Consider the following 10,428-nt stretch of genomic DNA (forward strand, 5'->3'; position numbering starts at 1 on the left):
ACTAAGAAAAGCAAACCAATGTTGCATTCATGACCTCACACCAAACATCCTTCATACTCAAGCTCAACTGACGGGCATGCAGATTTGTTTCATAAACAAAAAGTAGTGTTTTCTCTCTAAACAATTCATTGTGAGCAATTTGTCATTGCAAACAGCTTCTGGCAGTTGACCAATTCCTTTCAGAGGATCCTTTTTTAAACCAACTGGCCATTAAAATCTTGCCTCCCAACAATGGCACTGATTCATTACTAATGAATAATTTGCCTGGATTACTGTATTTGCTGGATGAGATGGGAAGAAGCTTGCATGTCATAAGCAAAATTGTTAATACTAAGTTATCATTTAAATGTCTTTCTCCTCATCTAAATAATCCTGGGTCATTTTTAATTCTCTCCTTTTCATAGGCAGCATCTGAACACACAGCATTTTATAAGGTTAGAAGAATTTGTTTGACTAGAGCCATTGATTAGGCCTTACATACACATACTTCAGATTTTAGGTCACTATTTTCCTTTCATCATGTGAAAAAAGCATAGTTCACAGTAGCAGAGAATAATTAAGATTTAAATTTACCACAAAAATAGAGAAAGAACATGTAATCATCATGATAAATCTAACATAATGGATTTTTGAAAACAGGTAAATAGAGATTAAGAGTCTACTCCATTCATATTTGAGCAATGTGGAACTACTAACTTCTAGTTTGGAACACTAAACAAGAATATAAATATTCATATTTACACTACTTCCTTAAAAAAAAGTTAAAATACAGCTTATATTGCTTTCTTTTACTTTTTTCCCTCCCTTTCAATCAGCAGATTTTTTTTTCTTCATTGATCTCAAATGCTGTTAATAGCTGTTAGGTATGTTGAGTCAAGTCAATTTATATTGGCTGTATGTGTCAACCACCTCTAAAAAAGAGAATGTTAAAATGAAGGTGTTGAATTGAGAAGTAGAACACCTGAAATTCAACTCATATTGTCATGGTAATCAATTTCTGTTCAGCTTCTTGTGTCCTCTGTGGTCTGGAAGAAGCCACTTCTGCAAGGTGTGACTCCATTTTCTCATCTGAAAAATGAAGACACTAATCTTTCTGGTCTCCCAGGTGCTGTCTGTTGTTAACCTCATTGGTGTCTATGAAGGCCGTAGGTAATTTGGAGGTGAGAGCAACAGAAAGGTCTGTAAATAAGATAAAATAAAATACGTGAAGGAGGAATTGATTTTAGCCAGGGCTGATAATATTTCTTGTCAATACTGACATATTAGTTTCATTTTTCATTATTTCTAGATGTTTTAGCTAAGCTAAAAAACTATAGCCTCTCAAACGGTGTTTAAGAGGTCTTATTTATTGGACTGTAACCAGGTTCCAGTGGCTGTGTAGAGAGTGAGTTACAAAGTGTTATTCCTTGAACCAGCTATGGCCTATTTTTATGAGGGACTTGCATGGCTTTTGGGGTAGTGCTGACTAGATTTCTCCAACCATTCTTGTTTAATGGGAACTAGACTGATAAGAAATGTTGTAAGCTTCCCTAAATATACACAAAATGGGTCTCTTTCTGTTTCAGCCTTCTAGACTATAGAATCAAGAACATAAACATCAGAACTAGCAGATGACAGTAGAGAGGATGGTTTCATTGGATAAAGAAGAAGAAAGGAAGCCAAACAGAATATTATTTTACTAATGGATGACCCTATTGTTCCCAGATGACCTTTTCTAGCTTTTGATGCCTCAAAATGTCACTTTTGTGAGTGAGTGTGAACAACGAACACTTCAGAAAATCTACTTTACTTCAGCATTCAGTGTTGACAGTTCATGCTGTTGGAAAATCCATTTATAAATGAGGAAGTGTCTCACATGTCGTAAGAAGTCCAAACAACAGATAAAACCCATATGACTACCCCCATAAATAAGTAATTCAGAGATTGCATGAAATTTGGTTCTGTTCACTTCAGTATGGTCCAGTAGCTAGGCTGCTCTTTCCTAACTTTTCTGTGGACCTTATATGATAATGCATTATGTATCCCCAAAAATGCCCTCAAGTACCCAGAAAAAAAAGCTGCAGCACAAATATATGTAACCTGTTGAATGTTTGGACTTTAGAATACCATCCTGCCACAAAATACATTCTATCTATACTCTGCAGGCTTTTAAATGGTACTAACTTCTCTCACCAGTGCAAGCAAAACTCCAATGTCCTGGGACACTGCCTGGTATTCAAGAGGTAGTTGAAAACAACTTGAAGGCACCATCTTCTTTACCATCACTCACTTGCCAGTGCTATTCAGAGTAAGTTACTGACTGAGCTATGTTTTCTCAATACTAATATGTAAGTTGATGTGTGTACTGGGTCTGGCTGGGATGGAGTTAACTTTCTTCATCACAGCCCATGCGGTGCTGTGTTTCAGATTTGTGACCAAAAAAGTGTCGATAACCCCAATGTTTTGGCTATTGCTGAGCAGTGCTTGCATAGTGTTAAGGTCTCCTCTGTCTCTCACTCTGTGCCCCCCAAGAGAGTAGGTTGAGAGTGGGCAAGAGGTTGGGAGGGGACACAGCTGGGACAGCTGACCCCAACTGGCCAAAGGGATATTCTATAACGTATAATGCTATGCTCAGCAATAAAGCTGGGGATGGGGGTTGGGGGTTCTCAAAGTAGCCATTGCTCAGAGACTGTCTGAGCATCGTTCTCCTGGTGGGACATGGTGAATGATTGCCTTTGCATCACTTGGGGTCTTTTTCTTTTCTTGCCTTCATTTATTAAACTGTCTTTATCCTGACCCATGAGTTTTTCTCACTTTTGTGCTTCTGATTCTTTCCCCCACCCAGCTGGGGGGGAAGTGAGTGAGCAACTGGGTGAGGACTTACCTGTCAGTCACAGTCAACCTACAACAGTGCAGAAGCCAAGTGTACAAGGAGTACAATGAAGTGAGAGAGGAAAACTTCTAATGTGCAAGCCATAGTTGTGCAAAGGAGGAAGAATTTACAAGTGTGCAAAACCATGCCAGTTTCAGATTCACCCATGAAGAGTCTTATTTGCACTTCTGTTTGCATTTTGCAGATGTTATTATATGTCTCTATCTCATGAAATACACTGTGAATTATTCAATTGCTCGGGAAGGTTTCTAGGTTGCCATTCATGGAATTTTAATATTCTGGAAACATTAAATATTCTGGGACAAGATCAGAGGGAATGTGTTGATTTCTGTGTCATCAGTTCTACTTTCCTGTTATTATTTTGATAAATTAATGGAGGACTTGCTTGAAAATGGTAAGATTTTTCCTCTCGCTTTTTTCCATGGACTTTCCAGAATTTCACTGTGCTGACAAATAGCAATCTCTTCAATCCCAGCATAAGTGTATTTGCGAATAGCATATATTCCACTCTTCATGCACCTACTTGTCCTTCAGTTTATCTTTCTTATCTCTAGTCAGTAATCCAGAATACATATTATCCCCACGATGGGTCCAAATCCAACTTGGATCTAATAGTAGTATCTATTCCTAGAACTGGAATCACTGGGCAAAGGAGGGGGCCACCAGGAGCAGACACATAATTAAATGTGTCCTCATTGAGTGAGCTCAGACCACCAGCTTGATATCATCATCCTGGTGGGTCTGAGCCAACCTGAAACTCCTGCTTTTGCATGACTGCCACAGGACATCTGGGTTTATGGAGGGTCCTTATAACAGAGTTTGTTCAAGTCTTCTGCTGTTCCTTCACCAGACAGGCTGCCACTGATCTGGTTCAGAACACGATGGTAGAGACAGTAAGGGCAAAGCCAGATGGGACCATAAAGTGTGTGCTTTGTGCTGCTGAAGATCTGCTTCTGCATGGGTCTGCTGAGGTACCCTGGCACTCCACTCTATCACATCTCATGGTAGCAACTCTTGGTCTTTATCAGTCTAACGTAGCTTTGAACCAGAGATCTCCCCTTGTGGAGAAATACCCATCTCTCATTGGTTGTCCATTTCCTTGTTCATGTTTTATGGCACTAGAAGTCAGCTTTACAGCTTTGTTTATGTACTTTTAAGGAAAAGAATGCTACTATGCATGAAGGCTAAAGTGCCTGAGATAATTAAGGCTGCTATAATTTTCAGACTTTTCTTGCATTGAAAGCTAACAAGTTAACAAGATTTTGGAGGGCTAATGGGGTGGAGATAAGGTTGAGCCCAATGTCAATGTAGCATTTCTTTGTTCTTGTTGTCTCATTTGTTAACCATTACTACGGCATGGGCCAAAGTACCTGAAAAGAACTACATTCTCACTGCCAAATACTATAGCAGTAAGAGACAAAAAAAAATTAGACAGTATAGAAATGGAAAACGATGGTCTAACAATTTCTCTTTTCCTTTCTAGACACTCACTACATATTGCTCCATGTTCAGGGTGCATGAAGGTATGAGCACTTAAGGCAACAAACTGTGTACCCATTGAATGTCCTGACACTTAGATTATATGCTTTTTAGCTTGAGTTATCATGATGTTCAGATTTGCAAAGCTGTTGAAGTGTTTCACTTGGCCAAAACTCTCCTTTGTTGTCCTCTCTCTGTCTATTTAGGACATTCATCTAAGGTTAGAGCTACTCTGCATGCATGGTGAGTGCCTCACTATGCCTGCCGTGGCAGGATTTTTTTTTTAATTTTTTTTTTTTTTTTTAATAGTTGTTGGCCATCTACCTTATAGGTCTGGTGCATCCTATTACAGTAGGCTGGCTATTAATATCCTCCAAACCACATGTGTATGCATTCCTGCAATTCACAAGTTCTGGGCAGTGTCCCACATCACCTGCTACAATCCTGACTGAGTCAGTCCCATTTTCCTCTCCTGATTTGGACTGTAGCTACATTTGCCTAGGAACCCATACCACATAGTTTGTAAACTATAAGTTGGACAACTCTGGCATCATTTTTGACATGACACACACATTATTATTCTCATTTCCTCTGTGGGATATGGATCCTTGACTTGTCTGGGAATGTAAATTAAATACAACTAGTATTATTGCATGTATCTTTCATTTTACAGGCTTGATCCTTGATATGTGGTGTACCTGTACCACAGGTACTGTACTTTTCCTCATGTCCATAATCCTTTCTAGCAATTCCACAAGATATCTGTAATAGAACTGTCAATCAAAAAGGAGACAGAGGAAAACCCTATCTCAAAGTACAAGGTGGCCTTGGCACACTTTCAACAGTGCTAATTCTCAGACCAAATGGCAACTGCAAAGCTGCTGAAACAGCTGGCAACAGGGCTCACCAGGAAGTCAGCTGCCATCACTAAAAATGTGTTACCTACAGTCTCATAGCTAGGTCCTGAGAAAAACAGGAGAGTTACAACTTCTCGGAACAAGTGGCACTAGCGTATCAAGGATCTTGTTCAAATTTCAAGTGCAAACTCTTGATTTAGAATGTGTGTTTAAAATTATATCTTTATGCTTAAGGAGCCTCAAAATCTTTTTCACTTAAGTCAACAAAATCTACTGCATGACCTAACCAGTTGAGAGCATTTGATCACAGAACAATTGCACAGGAATTTTACCAGTACAAGTATGTGCAAAGAAACATATAGTCTTGAGGCATTTGTTCTACTTTTCCATTCTGATATATTCCTAAAATTAAAGGCTTTATGATTAAATAAACATCATGTCTGTAGATACAGATATGGATGCATAAATATATATATCATTTTTATGTGTACACATACGTACGCATACCCATACCCATACACATAATTTATATACATAAACAGATATGTAGCTTCCTTCTGTTATCTAGGTAGCTATCCTGTATGTAACAAAAGACCGCCCAGAAAGAGACTATAAGAATCAGTTCTCTAAAAAATATACATAGTATGCAATGTTGATTATTTCTTCATGAAATCCAGGAATCATTTCTTCCCTTTTTTCTTGAGAGTGGGAGCTCTATGAATTTGTTTATGATGTGGAGCTCTTACTCTTCCCTACCTATGCTGCTAAAGTTATTTCAAGGATAGAAAATATGCACTTTTAATCAGATTTATGCAACGTCACTGAAGGTGACAGTTTACTTGAAAGTTAAGTGAATAGAAAACATTTTATAAGCACAGTCCCTTTCAACATAGAATGCACTTATAACTTTTATATCCAAACACAGTCAACTGACAATTCACAAGCAATCAGTAATAAAAGTTGATCATCATACAGTTTGCATCATATCTCTGTATGTTTTGAATCTCCTAACTTCTTTCAGTAAGATCAGTCTTTGGGGCTAATCTCTCCCACGTGAGTAATGCTAGAAGATTGCCTTTACTACAGAGCAAAAGAGAAATTGTTTAAGTAAAGGTAGAGACTGTATAAATCATAAAACACTTTCACAGATAAAGGCCATTAGGTAAGTCTGTGTACAAATTTGACACTTTCTTTCCTTGCCTTTGACAGCCATTTAGAAAGGCTTAAATGTACAAGATCTGACTAAAGCTTTCAAAAATTCATCACAGAATATTTGTTAACCTTGTTCTCTGTGATAGCTGTAGAACAAAGATAATACTCTTCAAATGGAGATAAATTACTATCTTTCAAAAGATTATCACCAGTCTTAATCGAGTTTGCTCCTACAGCTGAACAGTCAGTGACCTTGTTACTTGCACAACAAACATATCTGCTACTTTACATTTACAGGGAGTAGGTTTGGTCTAACCAGTCTGCTGAGAACAGCTCCACAGGTTTGGTATGGTTTGAACTTCTGCAGGTAAGTTAGGGAATTCAGCTGGCTGAAGGGTAATTTTTGAATTATTTAAATACCATTATCTATAAGACTCAGGTAAATTTCAAATGGAGCTTGTGTATACAGCTCAGCTGTTCAAAAGACATGCTGAATCCTCAGCAGATGATGTAAATCAGCGTGGCACCGGAGATTGCCAGGGTGCTGTACCACACACCTACTCCTACTCCAGCTGAGAGGCTGCCCAGGGACCCGGCTGCTCTTTCCTTCACCAAGAAAGGAGATCTGAACAGGCAGTGAGGGATCTTCCCATGTAGCTATGTGCCTTTTCAAAGGCCTTTTTTGGTTTGGGTTTTTGGGGGTGGAGGGGTTTTTGTTGGTTTTTTATTATTATTTTTTATTTCAGCTGGGAGTACTCCTACACCTCCTTATTTGACATAAACATTTCAGCACCCATTTTTCATATTATAACATGTTGGCTTGACAGGAACTGCACTGCAGGGAGTTGGCACTAGAGCCGGTTATGCCCTGGCTCTTGTTCTTTGCAGAGGTGTTGGGGTGGAGATTAGATTGTTATTAATTATCTCCTAATGGCATTAAATCCTGCACTGCATGGAGTTTGCGACTGCCTGTGCCAGCCCCAGTTCAGCAGAATCAGATTAAACATCACAAGTTTAATATGCAGTTTTTGCAGAGAGAGCACTTTTCTTTCCCCCCCCCCCCATTAACAACATGACCTTTATTGGAATTGGCACCTCTTGATGTTGCACAATGACACAGCATGGTAAAAGATGAAGCTGGGGTGACGGAACGGCTCATTCTTCTCTGAAGCAGCCTGTGCACCGGTGGGCAGAGCTGTCTGAGCACAGTTCAGAGTCAGTCCTGACATGAAAGTTAAGCCAAGGCCATGCTAAGTTAAAGCATTTGGCATTACAGCAGGTCTACACATCGTAGCTATAAGACTTTCTCTGCTTTCTTCTCCTGTTTTTTTAGTTTAATAGCTATTGGGTTTACTGAGTATTTTTTTCACACCTTTCGGGAAAAAAGACCCATTGTGAATGTTGCTGAGTGCTTTGCTGCCTCAATGGGAGTAGAGGTCACCCAGCACCACACAGAATCAGGCCATTAGCAGCGACATCCTCAGAAGGCAGGAGGGAAGACCTTTATTGCACCTTTCTCAAAATTGCAGCCAGGGAAATAGTAATATTTTGCCCTCACCGTGGAATTTGGAAAAAGTTTCAAGGCCAATAATAATAATAAAAAATAACTATTGTCACATAGCCTGAAGACAAACCTTCATAGAAAACTGCCAAATGATATTTTGTGTGTTTGATGTTCCTCTGCCCTCTTTCATGTCTGATCGGTCTCCCCCTTCTCCTGGTTTCTTCTGTTTTTGTGATCGCTGAACTGCCCCTGCAACCGTTCTTTATACACTTCTACAGCAGGCTTTGGATAAAAGAAAAAAAAATCCTTTGAGGCCTTTCAGTCATTTACTCACCCTACTGCTGCATGCACTGATTATCCCAGGAAATGGTCAATGGTGCTAAGTGTTTTTATATACTACAGCAAACCCCAGGATTTGACTGTTGCTTTTCTAAGTGAGCTCATGTGATTTTATTTTTTTTAGGGAAGAGGAAAGAAGCTGTTTTAATCATATGGCTATGAACTGAGCTTCATTTTGTAACAGAACAGCACATGAGACTTCCCTCACAAAAGCAACAGTAAAACCTTAGATCCAGGGCGGCGGGCGGGGAGGGGGTGTGTGGATTTGACACAATTATTTTGCATAACCTCAAAATAATGCTTACAAGGCACAAATATGACAAAGCTAAGCAGATTCTAGCATTTATCTTTTTTTAGCTATGCCTTTGGGTCAGCTAAGCTCTGCTTTATGGAAAGATAGTTGTGACTTATGTCTGCATCCTCCTTCCTCTGCTTGATCTGTAAAAAAGCCCAGGGCCCTTGGCAGGACTGCTGTATTTACGGAGGTCACTGTTGCTTGACTTCTTCTGGTTCGTAATTACAAGCAAGACCCACTAAGTTCTCTGGGTCCAAGGATTAGACTGGATTGCATGGCACACATGCAGGCATAACAGCTTCATGCCATCAAGGTAGACAGACTCACAGCATCAGCCATAGGGCCCCTTGTTCAACTGCCTTCCAGAGCTCACAGCCCTATTCCCCAGGGTGGAAATCACTCACCTGCAAAACTCTGCCTCATGAACCTCAGGGGAGTTGCATGCTCAAGTGGTCCACAGCTAGCCTCCCTCTTACTTACCTTTTCAGGCCAGTGTCAAATCTCTGATGTACTACTTGAGGACTACAAAGCTGTCCTAATGCAGGTTCTCTTAATGAATCTTTGTTGTAGATTGTGGCTAGCAGATTTATTCTGGTGAGGCATGTTAACACTCACATATGCCTGTGCAAACAGGAACTTTCAGACTGGCTAGTTAGGCTTACAAACACAGATTTTGCGTGTATCTGCAGGTACATACATTTGGTATGCATCCAAATCAGCTGCTCTGCTTGTTCTTTTAAATTTACACACAAAGGTTTTGAGGAACTAGTACAATCATTTTACAAAGTAAGTAAAACAACTGAGCGTTTACAGTTTTCGGCTGAAACCCTGAGCAGGAGCCATGGAGAGAGACCCTACATTAACAAGAAGTTGCTAGAGAAGAAATCTTTGTTTTCTTTGCAGAGATGACTCTGAGAACTTAATCAGAATACCTCTGGGCATCATGATTGCACAGTATTGAATACTAGTGGATAAACTAGCAGACGGAGCCAAAACAAATTGTGAAATCTTGTGTAGTACTGGGACTTCTATTACGTTGTGTGTCTACTGTTTGTAACACCTGAGCTTCTGAAGATTTCCAACCAATTAATTCTCTTAATCAGTAACAATAACCATTGTGTTGCTCTGCGTTCCCATGTAAGAAATTCCTTGAAATGGTGGAGAGTAGAAATGTCTTTGATCTCCCTCACTCTTTTCCTGTAACTCATTCTCCCTTTGTTGTTCTATATGAAAGACTTGCTAAAGCAAAGTTATTTTGTGGCTGGTCATATGCATGGAGGTTGGGACTCAGTGCTCTGCTGTTGCCTGTAATCACGAGGGAGCAGGTGACGGCCCCAGTTTCATGTTCATGCTGCTTTCTGGACAAGAACTTCAATCATCAAATACAGGTTGAGCACTTTGATTGTTTTAAAGAGCCAGAAGTATATTGCATGTGTAAGCACATATGTTCTGTAAAAACGACTGAACATGTGAATTTGATATTTGCAGGTGGGTAGCTATGCAATTGTCAGGAGACAACTGCATGCACAAGACTGATCCACTCTCAGCTATGGTAACTGAGGAACAGGTCAGGCAAGCTACCGCATGCAAGGTTTTTCTGCATGATTGCACACTTGACCTTTCAAATTCAAGCCTCAAACACCGGCGATCACCATTTTTGCCTGTTATACAACTCTAGCTGTGTAACTGTTTTTACTACTAGTCTTTGTTTTTATTATTACTCTGTGGTTAACCCCAGGACTCTAGAGGAACTGTTGCTTGCAGTATCACACGTTAATTTTGCTTATCAGGCACATTTTTCCTTTTGCATGACGCAAAAAAAAGACACAGTGAATCTATTGCAAGTAGCCACAGTTAAGAAAGAGCCTGTGACTCCACAGAGTTGTTTGTTCACAGGACAGCCAAGACAAAAGTGATTTGCAGAGCTCTT

This window comes from Buteo buteo, chromosome Z (genome assembly GCF_964188355.1).
Source record: "Buteo buteo chromosome Z, bButBut1.hap1.1, whole genome shotgun sequence".
Classification (NCBI taxonomy): Eukaryota; Metazoa; Chordata; class Aves; order Accipitriformes; family Accipitridae; genus Buteo; species Buteo buteo.